General features: G+C 47.9%; 6 non-coding genes across 6 annotated transcripts; all 6 read left to right on the top strand.

Annotated features, from left to right (window-relative positions):
• The first annotated feature begins 426 nt into the window (after nt 1-426).
• On the top strand, nt 427-545 carry LOC126452281 (5S ribosomal RNA). The gene has a single exon (XR_007584589.1). It is a non-coding gene; the product is annotated as a 5S ribosomal RNA (ribosomal RNA).
• Nucleotides 546-1,589: 1,044 nt separating this feature from the next.
• On the top strand, nt 1,590-1,708 carry LOC126452268 (5S ribosomal RNA). The gene has a single exon (XR_007584578.1). It is a non-coding gene; the product is annotated as a 5S ribosomal RNA (ribosomal RNA).
• Nucleotides 1,709-5,777: 4,069 nt separating this feature from the next.
• On the top strand, nt 5,778-5,896 carry LOC126452305 (5S ribosomal RNA). The gene has a single exon (XR_007584610.1). It is a non-coding gene; the product is annotated as a 5S ribosomal RNA (ribosomal RNA).
• Nucleotides 5,897-9,375: 3,479 nt separating this feature from the next.
• On the top strand, nt 9,376-9,494 carry LOC126452304 (5S ribosomal RNA). The gene has a single exon (XR_007584609.1). It is a non-coding gene; the product is annotated as a 5S ribosomal RNA (ribosomal RNA).
• A 3,516-nt stretch (nt 9,495-13,010) lies between these two features.
• Nucleotides 13,011-13,129, top strand: LOC126452301 (5S ribosomal RNA). The gene has a single exon (XR_007584608.1). It is a non-coding gene; the product is annotated as a 5S ribosomal RNA (ribosomal RNA).
• A 3,554-nt stretch (nt 13,130-16,683) lies between these two features.
• LOC126452300 (5S ribosomal RNA) lies at nt 16,684-16,802 on the top strand. The gene has a single exon (XR_007584607.1). It is a non-coding gene; the product is annotated as a 5S ribosomal RNA (ribosomal RNA).
• Nucleotides 16,803-19,720: the final 2,918 nt, after the last annotated feature.

Below are 19,720 nucleotides of genomic sequence, written 5' to 3'. Positions count from 1 at the left end.
TCGCAGATGTTTGTCGTGCTTGTACTGTCATATGGGCCACGACCCGAGCGGCAGCGAGCGGCAGTCGGACAGGGGTAGGAATGGAGCGAATGCACTGCGAACTACGCAGACACCTGCCACACCCCGCACAGGCCCCCCGCTGGACACCAGGGACAAGATGCGTCCTCCGCTAGTGTCAAAGGCTGCACGCGCCCAGCGAATGACAGGACGTGCAACGAGCAGCAGTGCGTCTCACACACGCGGCGGTGCGCCCGCTAATTCGGCCGTCGCTCCGCTGGGACGCCGGGCGCGCCCCCCCGCGCCGTCCTCGAGGAGCTGGCTGTTGCGGAAGGAAGTGCTTTCGTCAAATGCGGCGGAAAACTAACATTTTGTGTATTGGGAGAGAAGCCGAACGCGAAATCTGCCGTGCTCCTACATTACATGAGTGCCAACGGCCATACCATGATGATTGCACCGGTTCTCGTCCGATCACCGAAGTTAAGCGTCATTGGGCCCGGTTAGTACTTGGATGGGTGACCGCCTGGGAAACCCGGGTGCTGTTGGCTCCCTTTTTTTTTTTGTTATTATGTCGCTACCCCTGGCAGCCCAATAAAAAAAAAAGGTGCTGTTGGCTCCCTTACATTTTCTCCTTTTTGCATCGCTACCCCTGCCAGCCCTCTTTTCATACTACCTTTCCGTTGTGACAAAGATGCTTCCTTCAGCAATTTAAACGTGCCAAGAAATCCTTGACAATAACGGAACACTACGAATCGACAGATGTGATCTGAAATAAGCCAGGGCCTCCTACTGTTTCGTAGCAGTGCAAAGTTCCAACAAAAAAAAAAAAAAATTGAAAATAAACGACTGTAATAAACATAAGATACGATATTAATGGCCTCAGCTCGAAGAAGAATGTGCCAAGGAAGATTTCCAAAGAGTCTCTGGAGATAACAAAACAGTACGAACCGACAGATACGTTCTGAAATACGTCAGGGCTTATTGTTTTGTTGCATTGTACGGCTGCAGATTTGTAAACAAAAATTTCTCTTTCGTCGCTAGAAGAGATGGATGCTTTGGCGACCCTCCTGTGTCCTGCGTCTCTGTTTTCGCACCTTTCCACGGCACGGCGCTGCCCTACCCGCCGCAAACGGCGTCTCGGACACGCCCGTTAGGCCCACGGCCGTCTCGCAGATGTTTGTCGTGCTTGTACTGTCATATGGGCCACGACCCGAGCGGCAGCGAGCGGCAGTCGGACAGGGGTAGGAATGGAGCGAATGCACTGCGAACTACGCAGACACCTGCCACACCCCGCACAGGCCCCCCGCTGGACACCAGGGACAAGATGCGTCCTCCGCTAGTGTCGAAGGCTGCACGCGCCCAGCGAATGACAGGACGTGCAACGAGCAGCAGTGCGTCTCACACACGCGGCGGTGCGCCCGCTAATTCGGCCGTCGCTCCGCTGGGACGCCGGGCGCGCCCCCCGCGCCGTCCTCGAGGAGCTGGCTGTTGCGGAAGGAAGTGCTTTCGTCAAATGCGGCGGAAAACTAACATTTTGTGTATTGGGAGAGAAGCCGAACGCGAATTCTGCCGTGCTCCTACATTACATGAGTGCCAACGGCCATACCATGATGATTACACCGGTTCTCGTCCGATCACCGAAGTTAAGCATCATTGGGCCCGGTTAGTACTTGGATGGGTGACCGCCTGGGAAACCCGGGTGCTGTTGGCTCCCTTTCATTTTCTCCTTTTTGCATCGCTGCCCCTGCCAGCCCTTTTTTTCATACTGCCTGTCTGTTGTGACAAAGATGCTTCCTTCAGCAATTTAAACGTGCCAAGAAATCCTTGAAAATAACGACACTACGAATCGATAGATGTGATCTGAAATAAGCAAGTCCTCCTACTGTTTCGTAGCAGTGCAAAACTCCAACAAAAAAAACAAAAAAACAAAAAACAAAAAAATTGAAAATAAACGACTGTAATAAACATAAGATACGATATTAATGGCCTCAGCTCGAAGAAGAATGTGCCAAGGAAGATTTCCAAAGAGTCTCTGGAGATAACAAAACAGTACGAACCGACAGATACGTTCTGAAATGCGTCAGGGCTTATTGTTTTGTTGCATTGTACGGCTGCAGATTTGTAAACAAAGATTTCTCTTTCGTCGCTAGAAGAGATGGATGCTTTGGCGACCCTCCTGTGTCCTGCGTCCCTGTTTTCGCACCTTTCCACGGCACGTCGCTGCCCTAGCCGCCGCAAACGGGCCCGGTTAGTACTTGGATGGGTGACCGCCTGGGAACACCGGGTATCATGGAATCCTTCGAAAAGGCTTCAGGTGCCAAAACGAATCCGAGGAAGACAGTGCTACTACCAATAGGCAACGGCAGACTGCGACCAGCGAGACAGTGGTACCGAGTGACAAACAACCATAGGGCACTCGGAGTGGAACTACAGCAGTGCCCTCTGAAAATGGCAGCACAAAACTGGCGCAGCGTCTTGAACACAACGAGAGGGCTCGTGAGGATACACGCGAACCGGAACCTGACGCTGAGCCAAAGAGTGCAGTTAGTAAACGAAACAATCCTGTCGAAAGCGTGGTACATGGCGCAAATACTATGTGCTCCGACGGAAATTGCGCGAGCGATAGGAAGTGCGGCGTACTACTTGCTGTGGAGGCGGGAAATCTTCAAGGTCTCCCAGGCGACGTGTTTCCTGTCAAGGGACGAAGGCGGACTTGGTCTGACTGACGTTAAGACGAAATGCGCGGCACTGCTTCTACACCGTGCGATGAAAATGGCAAACCAGAACAACAACAGTATAACGTCCAGCCTGATAAACCAATATAAACCTGAATCTGAAGAGGCTCCTGTAGACACCACGCACATACCATTCAAGTTGCGGCACATAAAACAGATGGCAATCGACAAGAGCTACATCACCGCGGTCGTTGCCAACCCACAGCAAAGAACGGCGAGGAACATCTACAGCGCTCTGAGGGGGAAGGCAAGAAAGTCCAAAATAGAGACGAGTTTTCCAGACCATGACTGGCCACAGGTCTGGAAGAATGTCTCGGAACGGACACTTCCTGAGCACGCCAGGGACACGTGGTATAAAATCATCCACAAAACAGTGCCGACAAACGAAAAACTGGCACGCATAAAAATGCGGGAATCCCCAAACTGCGAGCTCTGCAACCAGACCGACACCATCGAGCATCGTTTTGGCTGCAGAGAGAGCGGGGAAATATGGGCGACAGCGAGAAGAATGATCGCCCACATCAACAGAACCGACGAGAGGGCGATACATGTCTCAGCTGTCACTGTCCCGGACGCGAAGCCTTTCCCCAAAGCAAAACGCCTGGCCACAATGTGGATCATCGCCATGACGGCACACGCCATCGTCACGAAACGGCAGACCGACAAGGCGCAGTTCCTCACGGACCTGTGGGAGGAACACAGGAGGGCCAAACAACGCTCCAAGTACCGAGAGACCTTCCAGAACTTCCTGCAGGTCCCGCTGGACGCCGCCTTCCGAGACGCCTTCAACACGACGTGACCGACGCCCTCCCACAACACCCACACCCCAGTCGCTGAGGACTTCGCCCACCGATCCCTCCAAAGCCCCGACGGCAAGAATGGTGCAGCGCGGAAAGCGTTTTTTACGAAATGTGCACATAGTGAAAGTTTATATGTGAAGCAGTGCAAAAGTGAGTGACGTGTGCCAATTGTAGTGATACAGTGTCCAATTGCCACATAAAAGCAGGCAAGGAAATGGTCAGAGATAAATTTAGTGAAAAGGTTACAAAGTGCCCCAAGAAAACAACAAAATGTCATACAGTGTATTGCATGTAATTAATGTGTTCTCTCACTCACTCTCTCTCTCTCTCTCTCTCTCTCTCTCGCCACTCAAGGTACGCTTTTCCTTTCTCTTATGTTTTCAGTTTTTTTGCTTATTGACTTGTTTTTTTTTGTTTCATTGTTTTTTTTGTTTTTTATTTGTTTGTTTGTTGTTCCTTTTTGCTTTTTGTTTTGTTGTAAATCTCGGCCCATCATGTGCCAATCGTAGCATGCCTCTCTGCGACTAATAATCCCCGGCATTCACAAATTTAATCACATAGATGTTTCTGGTTTATAATCCCCTTTTTCGCCTCTGGGTACATATAGCAAACATGCCAAAATAGGTGCATTTCAAATAGCATAGAAGCAAATTTTTAATTTTCCCTTTTTTTCCATGTAAATTCAAAAAAAAAAAAAAATATATATATAGAAATAACGCAAGCTTTGGAATTAAAAGACATAAAAAAAAAAAATCAAACAGGAAAATCTACATGAAGGACACTCAGTGAATAAACGTGTTGTAACTCGACCAAGAACTATCAAAAGAACAATCAGAACAGAAACCTTGACAGTTAATATCACCGTTCAATAATCAAGTACACCATTTAATGTAAAGACTTGTAATTGTTACAATTTGTAAATAAAAGTTTATATACGTTACAAAAAAAAAAAAAAAGGTGCTGTTGGCTCTATCTAATTTTTTAATTTTTACGTCGCTACACCTGCCAGGCCTCTTTTTCATACTAACTTTCAGGTGTGACAAAGATGCTTCCACAAGCACTTTAAAGTACTGCACTAAACATAAGACACGAAATTACAGTAATGAACTCAGTTTGAGCAAGAATGCGCCGAGGAATAGTGCTAGGAACTCGTTGGAAATAACGAAACACTACGAATCGACAGATGTGTTCTTGAAATGCGTCAGAGCCTACTGTTTTGTAGCAGCGCTAAATTCGGAAAACTAACTAAATAAATGAAAAAAAAAAAAAAATGAACCGTTTTCGTCCGATCACCCAAGTTAAGCAACAACGTTAGTATTCGGATCGGTGACTGCCTGGGACCTCTGGCTGTCTTCATATTTTGCTTTTTTGTCGCCACCACCACTGCCAGCCCTCTTTTTCAGATGTGACAACGATGTTTCCACAATGACTTAAATCTGTTGTAATAAACAAAAGATACGATATTAGGGATAGAAGAGTGTGCCAAGGAAGATTTCCAAAGAGTCTCTGGAAATAACAAAACAGTATGAAACGACAGAAATGTTGTGAAATACGTCAGGGCACATTGTTTTGTAGCAGTGCACAACTGCAAATTTGAAAACAACAATTTATCTTTCGCCGCTAGAAGAGATGGATGCTTTGTCGAACCTCCTGTGTCTTGTGTCCTTGTTTTCGCGCCTTTCCATGGCACGGCACAGCGCTGCTCTAGTAGCTCCGAACGGCCGCACGCGGCGTCTCGGACACGCCGGTTCGGCCCGCGCCCATCTCGCAGATGTTTGTCGTGCTTGTGCGGTCATATGGAGCGCGACCCGAGCGGCAGCGAGCGGCAGTCGGGACAAGTCGGGACAAGTCGGGACGGAAGGGAAGGGAAGGGAAGGGAAGGGGAGGGGACACGACAGGCGAGGATGCAACGCGCAAATTACGCAAATATCTGGAAGCGCGGCGCGTGTCAGCCAGGTGAGAAAGCCTCCGCCGGTCCAGCAGGACACTGCCACACCCCGCGCAGTCCCCCCCGACGCCCGGCCCTGCGCCGGACAACAAGAACAAGGTGCGTCTCCCGCGAGTGTCGGAGGCCGCACGCACCAAACGAATGACAGGCGGTGCAACGAGCAGCTGTGTTGTGCGTGTCACCCACGTGGCGGTGGAAGGACGTGCTTTGCGTCAAATGTGCCACGGAAAACGGCGATTTCGTGTGTTGGGAGAAGGGACGAACGCTTCTTCTGCAGTGCGGCTACATTATAAGGACGCCAACGGCCATACCATGTTGAATACACCGGTTCTCGTCCGATCACCGAAGTTAAGCAACATCGGGCCCGGTTAGTACTTGGATGGGTGACCGCCTGGGAACACCGGGTATCATGGAATCCTTCGAAAAGGCTTCAGGTGCCAAAACGAATCCGAGGAAGACAGTGCTACTACCAATAGGCAACGGCAGACTGCGACCAGCGAGACAGTGGTACCGAGTGACAAACAACCATAGGGCACTCGGAGTGGAACTACAGCAGTGCCCTCTGAAAATGGCAGCACAAAACTGGCGCAGCGTCTTGAACACAACGAGAGGGCTCGTGAGGATACACGCGAACCGGAACCTGACGCTGAGCCAAAGAGTGCAGTTAGTAAACGAAACAATCCTGTCGAAAGCGTGGTACATGGCGCAAATACTATGTGCTCCGACGGAAATTGCGCGAGCGATAGGAAGTGCGGCGTACTACTTGCTGTGGAGGCGGGAAATCTTCAAGGTCTCCCAGGCGACGTGTTTCCTGTCAAGGGACGAAGGCGGACTTGGTCTGACTGACGTTAAGACGAAATGCGCGGCACTGCTTCTACACCGTGCGATGAAAATGGCAAACCAGAACAACAACAGTATAACGTCCAGCCTGATAAACCAATATAAACCTGAATCTGAAGAGGCTCCTGTAGACACCACGCACATACCATTCAAGTTGCGGCACATAAAACAGATGGCAATCGACAAGAGCTACATCACCGCGGTCGTTGCCAACCCACAGCAAAGAACGGCGAGGAACATCTACAGCGCTCTGAGGGGGAAGGCAAGAAAGTCCAAAATAGAGACGAGTTTTCCAGACCATGACTGGCCACAGGTCTGGAAGAATGTCTCGGAACGGACACTTCCTGAGCACGCCAGGGACACGTGGTATAAAATCATCCACAAAACAGTGCCGACAAACGAAAAACTGGCACGCATAAAAATGCGGGAATCCCCAAACTGCGAGCTCTGCAACCAGACCGACACCATCGAGCATCGTTTTGGCTGCAGAGAGAGCGGGGAAATATGGGCGACAGCGAGAAGAATGATCGCCCACATCAACAGAACCGACGAGAGGGCGATACATGTCTCAGCTGTCACTGTCCCGGACGCGAAGCCTTTCCCCAAAGCAAAACGCCTGGCCACAATGTGGATCATCGCCATGACGGCACACGCCATCGTCACGAAACGGCAGACCGACAAGGCGCAGTTCCTCACGGACCTGTGGGAGGAACACAGGAGGGCCAAACAACGCTCCAAGTACCGAGAGACCTTCCAGAACTTCCTGCAGGTCCCGCTGGACGCCGCCTTCCGAGACGCCTTCAACACGACGTGACCGACGCCCTCCCACAACACCCACACCCCAGTCGCTGAGGACTTCGCCCACCGATCCCTCCAAAGCCCCGACGGCAAGAATGGTGCAGCGCGGAAAGCGTTTTTTACGAAATGTGCACATAGTGAAAGTTTATATGTGAAGCAGTGCAAAAGTGAGTGACGTGTGCCAATTGTAGTGATACAGTGTCCAATTGCCACATAAAAGCAGGCAAGGAAATGGTCAGAGATAAATTTAGTGAAAAGGTTACAAAGTGCCCCAAGAAAACAACAAAATGTCATACAGTGTATTGCATGTAATTAATGTGTTCTCTCACTCACTCTCTCTCTCTCTCTCTCTCTCTCTCTCGCCACTCAAGGTACGCTTTTCCTTTCTCTTATGTTTTCAGTTTTTTTGCTTATTGACTTGTTTTTTTTGTTTCATTGTTTTTTTTGTTTTTTATTTGTTTGTTTGTTGTTCCTTTTTGCTTTTTGTTTTGTTGTAAATCTCGGCCCATCATGTGCCAATCGTAGCATGCCTCTCTGCGACTAATAATCCCCGGCATTCACAAATTTAATCACATAGATGTTTCTGGTTTATAATCCCCTTTTTCGCCTCTGGGTACATATAGCAAACATGCCAAAATAGGTGCATTTCAAATAGCATAGAAGCAAATTTTTAATTTTCCCTTTTTTTCCATGTAAATTCAAAAAAAAAAAAAAATATATATATAGAAATAACGCAAGCTTTGGAATTAAAAGACATAAAAAAAAAAATCAAACAGGAAAATCTACATGAAGGACACTCAGTGAATAAACGTGTTGTAACTCGACCAAGAACTATCAAAAGAACAATCAGAACAGAAACCTTGACAGTTAATATCACCGTTCAATAATCAAGTACACCATTTAATGTAAAGACTTGTAATTGTTACAATTTGTAAATAAAAGTTTATATACGTTACAAAAAAAAAAAAAAAGGTGCTGTTGGCTCTATCTAATTTTTTAATTTTTACGTCGCTACACCTGCCAGGCCTCTTTTTCATACTAACTTTCAGGTGTGACAAAGATGCTTCCACAAGCACTTTAAAGTACTGCACTAAACATAAGACACGAAATTACAGTAATGAACTCAGTTTGAGCAAGAATGCGCCGAGGAATAGTGCTAGGAACTCGTTGGAAATAACGAAACACTACGAATCGACAGATGTGTTCTTGAAATGCGTCAGAGCCTACTGTTTTGTAGCAGCGCTAAATTCGGAAAACTAACTAAATAAATGAAAAAAAAAAAATGAACCGTTTTCGTCCGATCACCCAAGTTAAGCAACAACGTTAGTATTCGGATCGGTGACTGCCTGGGACCTCTGGCTGTCTTCATATTTTGCTTTTTTGTCGCCACCACCACTGCCAGCCCTCTTTTTCAGATGTGACAACGATGTTTCCACAATGACTTAAATCTGTTGTAATAAACAAAAGATACGATATTAGGGATAGAAGAGTGTGCCAAGGAAGATTTCCAAAGAGTCTCTGGAAATAACAAAACAGTATGAAACGACAGAAATGTTGTGAAATACGTCAGGGCACATTGTTTTGTAGCAGTGCACAACTGCAAATTTGAAAACAACAATTTATCTTTCGCCGCTAGAAGAGATGGATGCTTTGTCGAACCTCCTGTGTCTTGTGTCCTTGTTTTCGCGCCTTTCCATGGCACGGCACAGCGCTGCTCTAGTAGCTCCGAACGGCCGCACGCGGCGTCTCGGACACGCCGGTTCGGCCCGCGCCCATCTCGCAGATGTTTGTCGTGCTTGTGCGGTCATATGGAGCGCGACCCGAGCGGCAGCGAGCGGCAGTCGGGACAAGTCGGGACAAGTCGGGACGGAAGGGAAGGGAAGGGAAGGGAAGGGGAGGGGACACGACAGGCGAGGATGCAACGCGCAAATTACGCAAATATCTGGAAGCGCGGCGCGTGTCAGCCAGGTGAGAAAGCCTCCGCCGGTCCAGCAGGACACTGCCACACCCCGCGCAGTCCCCCCCGACGCCCGGCCCTGCGCCGGACAACAAGAACAAGGTGCGTCTCCCGCGAGTGTCGGAGGCCGCACGCACCAAACGAATGACAGGCGGTGCAACGAGCAGCTGTGTTGTGCGTGTCACCCACGTGGCGGTGGAAGGACGTGCTTTGCGTCAAATGTGCCACGGAAAACGGCGATTTCGTGTGTTGGGAGAAGGGACGAACGCTTCTTCTGCAGTGCGGCTACATTATAAGGACGCCAACGGCCATACCATGTTGAATACACCGGTTCTCGTCCGATCACCGAAGTTAAGCAACATCGGGCCCGGTTAGTACTTGGATGGGTGACCGCCTGGGAACACCGGGTATCATGGAATCCTTCGAAAAGGCTTCAGGTGCCAAAACGAATCCGAGGAAGACAGTGCTACTACCAATAGGCAACGGCAGACTGCGACCAGCGAGACAGTGGTACCGAGTGACAAACAACCATAGGGCACTCGGAGTGGAACTACAGCAGTGCCCTCTGAAAATGGCAGCACAAAACTGGCGCAGCGTCTTGAACACAACGAGAGGGCTCGTGAGGATACACGCGAACCGGAACCTGACGCTGAGCCAAAGAGTGCAGTTAGTAAACGAAACAATCCTGTCGAAAGCGTGGTACATGGCGCAAATACTATGTGCTCCGACGGAAATTGCGCGAGCGATAGGAAGTGCGGCGTACTACTTGCTGTGGAGGCGGGAAATCTTCAAGGTCTCCCAGGCGACGTGTTTCCTGTCAAGGGACGAAGGCGGACTTGGTCTGACTGACGTTAAGACGAAATGCGCGGCACTGCTTCTACACCGTGCGATGAAAATGGCAAACCAGAACAACAACAGTATAACGTCCAGCCTGATAAACCAATATAAACCTGAATCTGAAGAGGCTCCTGTAGACACCACGCACATACCATTCAAGTTGCGGCACATAAAACAGATGGCAATCGACAAGAGCTACATCACCGCGGTCGTTGCCAACCCACAGCAAAGAACGGCGAGGAACATCTACAGCGCTCTGAGGGGGAAGGCAAGAAAGTCCAAAATAGAGACGAGTTTTCCAGACCATGACTGGCCACAGGTCTGGAAGAATGTCTCGGAACGGACACTTCCTGAGCACGCCAGGGACACGTGGTATAAAATCATCCACAAAACAGTGCCGACAAACGAAAAACTGGCACGCATAAAAATGCGGGAATCCCCAAACTGCGAGCTCTGCAACCAGACCGACACCATCGAGCATCGTTTTGGCTGCAGAGAGAGCGGGGAAATATGGGCGACAGCGAGAAGAATGATCGCCCACATCAACAGAACCGACGAGAGGGCGATACATGTCTCAGCTGTCACTGTCCCGGACGCGAAGCCTTTCCCCAAAGCAAAACGCCTGGCCACAATGTGGATCATCGCCATGACGGCACACGCCATCGTCACGAAACGGCAGACCGACAAGGCGCAGTTCCTCACGGACCTGTGGGAGGAACACAGGAGGGCCAAACAACGCTCCAAGTACCGAGAGACCTTCCAGAACTTCCTGCAGGTCCCGCTGGACGCCGCCTTCCGAGACGCCTTCAACACGACGTGACCGACGCCCTCCCACAACACCCACACCCCAGTCGCTGAGGACTTCGCCCACCGATCCCTCCAAAGCCCCGACGGCAAGAATGGTGCAGCGCGGAAAGCGTTTTTTACGAAATGTGCACATAGTGAAAGTTTATATGTGAAGCAGTGCAAAAGTGAGTGACGTGTGCCAATTGTAGTGATACAGTGTCCAATTGCCACATAAAAGCAGGCAAGGAAATGGTCAGAGATAAATTTAGTGAAAAGGTTACAAAGTGCCCCAAGAAAACAACAAAATGTCATACAGTGTATTGCATGTAATTAATGTGTTCTCTCACTCACTCTCTCTCTCTCTCTCTCTCTCTCTCTCTCGCCACTCAAGGTACGCTTTTCCTTTCTCTTATGTTTTCAGTGTTTTTGCTTATTGACTTGTTTTTTTTTGTTTCATTGTTTTTTTTGTTTTTTATTTGTTTGTTTGTTGTTCCTTTTTGCTTTTTGTTTTGTTGTAAATCTCGGCCCATCATGTGCCAATCGTAGCATGCCTCTCTGCGACTAATAATCCCCGGCATTCACAAATTTAATCACATAGATGTTTCTGGTTTATAATCCCCTTTTTCGCCTCTGGGTACATATAGCAAACATGCAAAAATAGGTGCATTTCAAATAGCATAGAAGCAAATTTTTAATTTTCCCTTTTTTTCCATGTAAATTCAAAAAAAAAAAAATATATATATATAGAAATAACGCAAGCTTTGGAATTAAAAGACATAAAAAAAAAAAATCAAACAGGAAAATCTACATGAAGGACACTCAGTGAATAAACGTGTTGTAACTCGACCAAGAACTATCAAAAGAACAATCAGAACAGAAACCTTGACAGTTAATATCACCGTTCAATAATCAAGTACACCATTTAATGTAAAGACTTGTAATTGTTACAATTTGTAAATAAAAGTTTATATACGTTACAAAAAAAAAAAAAAAGGTGCTGTTGGCTCTATCTAATTTTTTAATTTTTACGTCGCTACACCTGCCAGGCCTCTTTTTCATACTAACTTTCAGGTGTGACAAAGATGCTTCCACAAGCACTTTAAAGTACTGCACTAAACATAAGACACGAAATTACAGTAATGAACTCAGTTTGAGCAAGAATGCGCCGAGGAATAGTGCTAGGAACTCGTTGGAAATAACGAAACACTACGAATCGACAGATGTGTTCTTGAAATGCGTCAGAGCCTACTGTTTTGTAGCAGCGCTAAATTCGGAAAACTAACTAAATAAATGAAAAAAAAAAAAATGAACCGTTTTCGTCCGATCACCCAAGTTAAGCAACAACGTTAGTATTCGGATCGGTGACTGCCTGGGACCTCTGGCTGTCTTCATATTTTGCTTTTTTGTCGCCACCACCACTGCCAGCCCTCTTTTTCAGATGTGACAACGATGTTTCCACAATGACTTAAATCTGTTGTAATAAACAAAAGATACGATATTAGGGATAGAAGAGTGTGCCAAGGAAGATTTCCAAAGAGTCTCTGGAAATAACAAAACAGTATGAAACGACAGAAATGTTGTGAAATACGTCAGGGCACATTGTTTTGTAGCAGTGCACAACTGCAAATTTGAAAACAACAATTTATCTTTCGCCGCTAGAAGAGATGGATGCTTTGTCGAACCTCCTGTGTCTTGTGTCCTTGTTTTCGCGCCTTTCCATGGCACGGCACAGCGCTGCTCTAGTAGCTCCGAACGGCCGCACGCGGCGTCTCGGACACGCCGGTTCGGCCCGCGCCCATCTCGCAGATGTTTGTCGTGCTTGTGCGGTCATATGGAGCGCGACCCGAGCGGCAGCGAGCGGCAGTCGAGCAAAGTCGGGACAAGTCGGGACGGAAGGGAAGGGAAGTCGGGACAAGTCGGGACGGAAGGGAAGGGAAGGGAAGGGAAGGGGAGGGGACACGACAGGCGAGGATGCAACGCGCAAATTACGCAAATATCTGGAAGCGCGGCGCGTGTCAGCCAGGTGAGAAAGCCTCCGCCGGTCCAGCAGGACACTGCCACACCCCGCGCAGTCCCCCCCGACGCCCGGCCCTGCGCCGGACAACAAGAACAAGGTGCGTCTCCCGCGAGTGTCGGAGGCCGCACGCACCAAACGAATGACAGGCGGTGCAACGAGCAGCTGTGTTGTGCGTGTCACCCACGTGGCGGTGGAAGGACGTGCTTTGCGTCAAATGTGCCACGGAAAACGGCGATTTCGTGTGTTGGGAGAAGGGACGAACGCTTCTTCTGCAGTGCGGCTACATTATAAGGACGCCAACGGCCATACCATGTTGAATACACCGGTTCTCGTCCGATCACCGAAGTTAAGCAACATCGGGCCCGGTTAGTACTTGGATGGGTGACCGCCTGGGAACACCGGGTATCATGGAATCCTTCGAAAAGGCTTCAGGTGCCAAAACGAATCCGAGGAAGACAGTGCTACTACCAATAGGCAACGGCAGACTGCGACCAGCGAGACAGTGGTACCGAGTGACAAACAACCATAGGGCACTCGGAGTGGAACTACAGCAGTGCCCTCTGAAAATGGCAGCACAAAACTGGCGCAGCGTCTTGAACACAACGAGAGGGCTCGTGAGGATACACGCGAACCGGAACCTGACGCTGAGCCAAAGAGTGCAGTTAGTAAACGAAACAATCCTGTCGAAAGCGTGGTACATGGCGCAAATACTATGTGCTCCGACGGAAATTGCGCGAGCGATAGGAAGTGCGGCGTACTACTTGCTGTGGAGGCGGGAAATCTTCAAGGTCTCCCAGGCGACGTGTTTCCTGTCAAGGGACGAAGGCGGACTTGGTCTGACTGACGTTAAGACGAAATGCGCGGCACTGCTTCTACACCGTGCGATGAAAATGGCAAACCAGAACAACAACAGTATAACGTCCAGCCTGATAAACCAATATAAACCTGAATCTGAAGAGGCTCCTGTAGACACCACGCACATACCATTCAAGTTGCGGCACATAAAACAGATGGCAATCGACAAGAGCTACATCACCGCGGTCGTTGCCAACCCACAGCAAAGAACGGCGAGGAACATCTACAGCGCTCTGAGGGGGAAGGCAAGAAAGTCCAAAATAGAGACGAGTTTTCCAGACCATGACTGGCCACAGGTCTGGAAGAATGTCTCGGAACGGACACTTCCTGAGCACGCCAGGGACACGTGGTATAAAATCATCCACAAAACAGTGCCGACAAACGAAAAACTGGCACGCATAAAAATGCGGGAATCCCCAAACTGCGAGCTCTGCAACCAGACCGACACCATCGAGCATCGTTTTGGCTGCAGAGAGAGCGGGGAAATATGGGCGACAGCGAGAAGAATGATCGCCCACATCAACAGAACCGACGAGAGGGCGATACATGTCTCAGCTGTCACTGTCCCGGACGCGAAGCCTTTCCCCAAAGCAAAACGCCTGGCCACAATGTGGATCATCGCCATGACGGCACACGCCATCGTCACGAAACGGCAGACCGACAAGGCGCAGTTCCTCACGGACCTGTGGGAGGAACACAGGAGGGCCAAACAACGCTCCAAGTACCGAGAGACCTTCCAGAACTTCCTGCAGGTCCCGCTGGACGCCGCCTTCCGAGACGCCTTCAACACGACGTGACCGACGCCCTCCCACAACACCCACACCCCAGTCGCTGAGGACTTCGCCCACCGATCCCTCCAAAGCCCCGACGGCAAGAATGGTGCAGCGCGGAAAGCGTTTTTTACGAAATGTGCACATAGTGAAAGTTTATATGTGAAGCAGTGCAAAAGTGAGTGACGTGTGCCAATTGTAGTGATACAGTGTCCAATTGCCACATAAAAGCAGGCAAGGAAATGGTCAGAGATAAATTTAGTGAAAAGGTTACAAAGTGCCCCAAGAAAACAACAAAATGTCATACAGTGTATTGCATGTAATTAATGTGTTCTCTCACTCACTCTCTCTCTCTCTCTCTCTCTCTCTCTCGCCACTCAAGGTACGCTTTTCCTTTCTCTTATGTTTTCAGTTTTTTTGCTTATTGACTTGTTTTTTTTTTGTTTCATTGTTTTTTTTGTTTTTTATTTGTTTGTTTGTTGTTCCTTTTTGCTTTTTGTTTTGTTGTAAATCTCGGCCCATCATGTGCCAATCGTAGCATGCCTCTCTGCGACTAATAATCCCCGGCATTCACAAATTTAATCACATAGATGTTTCTGGTTTATAATCCCCTTTTTCGCCTCTGGGTACATATAGCAAACATGCAAAAGTAGGTGCATTTCAAATAGCATAGAAGCAAATTTTTAATTTTCCCTTTTTTTCCATGTAAATTCAAAAAAAAAAAAATATATATATATAGAAATAACGCAAGCTTTGGAATTAAAAGACATAAAAAAAAAAAATCAAACAGGAAAATCTACATGAAGGACACTCAGTGAATAAACGTGTTGTAACTCGACCAAGAACTATCAAAAGAACAATCAGAACAGAAACCTTGACAGTTAATATCACCGTTCAATAATCAAGTACACCATTTAATGTAAAGACTTGTAATTGTTACAATTTGTAAATAAAAGTTTATATACGTTACAAAAAAAAAAAAAAAGGTGCTGTTGGCTCTATCTAATTTTTTAATTTTTACGTCGCTACACCTGCCAGGCCTCTTTTTCATACTAACTTTCAGGTGTGACAAAGATGCTTCCACAAGCACTTTAAAGTACTGCACTAAACATAAGACACGAAATTACAGTAATGAACTCAGTTTGAGCAAGAATGCGCCGAGGAATAGTGCTAGGAACTCGTTGGAAATAACGAAACACTACGAATCGACAGATGTGTTCTTGAAATGCGTCAGAGCCTACTGTTTTGTAGCAGCGCTAAATTCGGAAAACTAACTAAATAAATGAAAAAAAAAAAAAATGAACCGTTTTCGTCCGATCACCCAAGTTAAGCAACAACGTTAGTATTCGGATCGGTGACTGCCTGGGACCTCTGGCTGTCTTCATATTTTGCTTTTTTGTCGCCACCACCACTGCCAGCCCTCTTTTTCAGATGTGACAACGATGTTTCCACAATGACTTAAATCTGTTGTAATAAACAAAAGATACGATATTAGGGATAGAAGAGTGTGCCAAGGAAGATTTCCAAAGAGTCTCTGGAAATAACAAAACAGTATGAAACGACAGAAATGTTGTGAAATACGTCAGGGCACATTGTTTTGTAGCAGTGCACAACTGCAAATTTGAAAACAACAATTTATCTTTCGCCGCTAGAAGAGATGGATGCTTTGTCGAACCTCCTGTGTCTTGTGTCCTTGTTTTCGCGCCCTTCCATGGCACGGCACAGCGCTGCTCTAGTAGCTCCGAACGGCCGCACGCGGCGTCTCGGACACGCCGGTTCGGCCCGCGCCCATCTCGCAGATGTTTGTCGTGCTTGTGCGGTCATATGGAGCGCGACACGAGCGGCAGCGAGCGGCAGTCGGGACAAGTCGGGACAAGTCGGGACAAGTCGGGACAAGTCGGGACAAGTCGGGACAAGTCGGGACAAGTCGGGACAAGTCGGGACAAGTCGGGACGGAAGGGAAGGGAAGGGAAGGGAAGGGGAGGGGACACGACAGGCGAGGATGCAACGCGCAAATTACGCAAATATCTGGAAGCGCGGCGCGTGTCAGCCAGGTGAGAAAGCCTCCGCCGGTCCAGCAGGACACTGCCACACCCCGCGCAGTCCCCCCCGACGCCCGGCCCTGCGCCGGACAACAAGAACAAGGTGCGTCTCCCGCGAGTGTCGGAGGCCGCACGCACCAAACGAATGACAGGCGGTGCAACGAGCAGCTGTGTTGTGCGTGTCACCCACGTGGCGGTGGAAGGACGTGCTTTGCGTCAAATGTGCCACGGAAAACGGCGATTTCGTGTGTTGGGAGAAGGGACGAACGCTTCTTCTGCAGTGCGGCTACATTATAAGGACGCCAACGGCCATACCATGTTGAATACACCGGTTCTCGTCCGATCACCGAAGTTAAGCAACATCGGGCCCGGTTAGTACTTGGATGGGTGACCGCCTGGGAACACCGGGTATCATGGAATCCTTCGAAAAGGCTTCAGGTGCCAAAACGAATCCGAGGAAGACAGTGCTACTACCAATAGGCAACGGCAGACTGCGACCAGCGAGACAGTGGTACCGAGTGACAAACAACCATAGGGCACTCGGAGTGGAACTACAGCAGTGCCCTCTGAAAATGGCAGCACAAAACTGGCGCAGCGTCTTGAACACAACGAGAGGGCTCGTGAGGATACACGCGAACCGGAACCTGACGCTGAGCCAAAGAGTGCAGTTAGTAAACGAAACAATCCTGTCGAAAGCGTGGTACATGGCGCAAATACTATGTGCTCCGACGGAAATTGCGCGAGCGATAGGAAGTGCGGCGTACTACTTGCTGTGGAGGCGGGAAATCTTCAAGGTCTCCCAGGCGACGTGTTTCCTGTCAAGGGACGAAGGCGGACTTGGTCTGACTGACGTTAAGACGAAATGCGCGGCACTGCTTCTACACCGTGCGATGAAAATGGCAAACCAGAACAACAACAGTATAACGTCCAGCCTGATAAACCAATATAAACCTGAATCTGAAGAGGCTCCTGTAGACACCACGCACATACCATTCAAGTTGCGGCACATAAAACAGATGGCAATCGACAAGAGCTACATCACCGCGGTCGTTGCCAACCCACAGCAAAGAACGGCGAGGAACATCTACAGCGCTCTGAGGGGGAAGGCAAGAAAGTCCAAAATAGAGACGAGTTTTCCAGACCATGACTGGCCACAGGTCTGGAAGAATGTCTCGGAACGGACACTTCCTGAGCACGCCAGGGACACGTGGTATAAAATCATCCACAAAACAGTGCCGACAAACGAAAAACTGGCACGCATAAAAATGCGGGAATCCCCAAACTGCGAGCTCTGCAACCAGACCGACACCATCGAGCATCGTTTTGGCTGCAGAGAGAGCGGGGAAATATGGGCGACAGCGAGAAGAATGATCGCCCACATCAACAGAACCGACGAGAGGGCGATACATGTCTCAGCTGTCACTGTCCCGGACGCGAAGCCTTTCCCCAAAGCAAAACGCCTGGCCACAATGTGGATCATCGCCATGACGGCACACGCCATCGTCACGAAACGGCAGACCGACAAGGCGCAGTTCCTCACGGACCTGTGGGAGGAACACAGGAGGGCCAAACAACGCTCCAAGTACCGAGAGACCTTCCAGAACTTCCTGCAGGTCCCGCTGGACGCCGCCTTCCGAGACGCCTTCAACACGACGTGACCGACGCCCTCCCACAACACCCACACCCCAGTCGCTGAGGACTTCGCCCACCGATCCCTCCAAAGCCCCGACGGCAAGAATGGTGCAGCGCGGAAAGCGTTTTTTACGAAATGTGCACATAGTGAAAGTTTATATGTGAAGCAGTGCAAAAGTGAGTGACGTGTGCCAATTGTAGTGATACAGTGTCCAATTGCCACATAAAAGCAGGCAAGGAAATGGTCAGAGATAAATTTAGTGAAAAGGTTACAAAGTGCCCCAAGAAAACAACAAAATGTCATACAGTGTATTGCATGTAATTAATGTGTTCTCTCACTCACTCTCTCTCTCTCTCTCTCTCTCTCTCTCGCCACTCAAGGTACGCTTTTCCTTTCTCTTATGTTTTCAGTTTTTTTGCTTATTGACTTGTTTTTTTTTGTTTCATTGTTTTTTTTGTTTTTTATTTGTTTGTTTGTTGTTCCTTTTTGCTTTTTGTTTTGTTGTAAATCTCGGCCCATCATGTGCCAATCGTAGCATGCCTCTCTGCGACTAATAATCCCCGGCATTCACAAATTTAATCACATAGATGTTTCTGGTTTATAATCCCCTTTTTCGCCTCTGGGTACATATAGCAAACATGCAAAAATAGGTGCATTTCAAATAGCATAGAAGCAAATTTTTAATTTTCCCTTTTTTTCCATGTAAATTCAAAAAAAAAAAATATATATATATAGAAATAACGCAAGCTTTGGAATTAAAAGACATAAAAAAAAAAAAATCAAACAGGAAAATCTACATGAAGGACACTCAGTGAATAAACGTGTTGTAACTCGACCAAGAACTATCAAAAGAACAATCAGAACAGAAACCTTGACAGTTAATATCACCGTTCAATAATCAAGTACACCATTTAATGTAAAGACTTGTAATTGTTACAATTTGTAAATAAAAGTTTATATACGTTACAAAAAAAAAAAAAAGGTGCTGTTGGCTCTATCTAATTTTTTAATTTTTACGTCGCTACACCTGCCAGGCCTCTTTTTCATACTAACTTTCAGGTGTGACAAAGATGCTTCCACAAGCACTTTAAAGTACTGCACTAAACATAAGACACGAAATTACAGTAATGAACTCAGTTTGAGCAAGAATGCGCCGAGGAATAGTGCTAGGAACTCGTTGGAAATAACGAAACACTACGAATCGACAGATGTGTTCTTGAAATGCGTCAGAGCCTACTGTTTTGTAGCAGCGCTAAATTCGGAAAACTAACTAAATAAATGAAAAAAAAAAAAAATGAACCGTTTTCGTCCGATCACCCAAGTTAAGCAACAACGTTAGTATTCGGATCGGTGACTGCCTGGGACCTCTGGCTGTCTTCATATTTTGCTTTTTTGTCGCCACCACCACTGCCAGCCCTCTTTTTCAGATGTGACAACGATGTTTCCACAATGACTTAAATCTGTTGTAATAAACAAAAGATACGATATTAGGGATAGAAGAGTGTGCCAAGGAAGATTTCCAAAGAGTCTCTGGAAATAACAAAACAGTATGAAACGACAGAAATGTTGTGAAATACGTCAGGGCACATTGTTTTGTAGCAGTGCACAACTGCAAATTTGAAAACAACAATTTATCTTTCGCCGCTAGAAGAGATGGATGCTTTGTCGAACCTCCTGTGTCTTGTGTCCTTGTTTTCGCGCCTTT

This window comes from Schistocerca serialis, unplaced genomic scaffold (genome assembly GCF_023864345.2).
Source record: "Schistocerca serialis cubense isolate TAMUIC-IGC-003099 unplaced genomic scaffold, iqSchSeri2.2 HiC_scaffold_844, whole genome shotgun sequence".
Classification (NCBI taxonomy): domain Eukaryota; kingdom Metazoa; phylum Arthropoda; class Insecta; order Orthoptera; family Acrididae; genus Schistocerca; species Schistocerca serialis.
The sequence above is the reverse complement of the archived record's forward strand: the minus strand, read 5'-3'. Positions and strand labels throughout refer to the sequence as shown.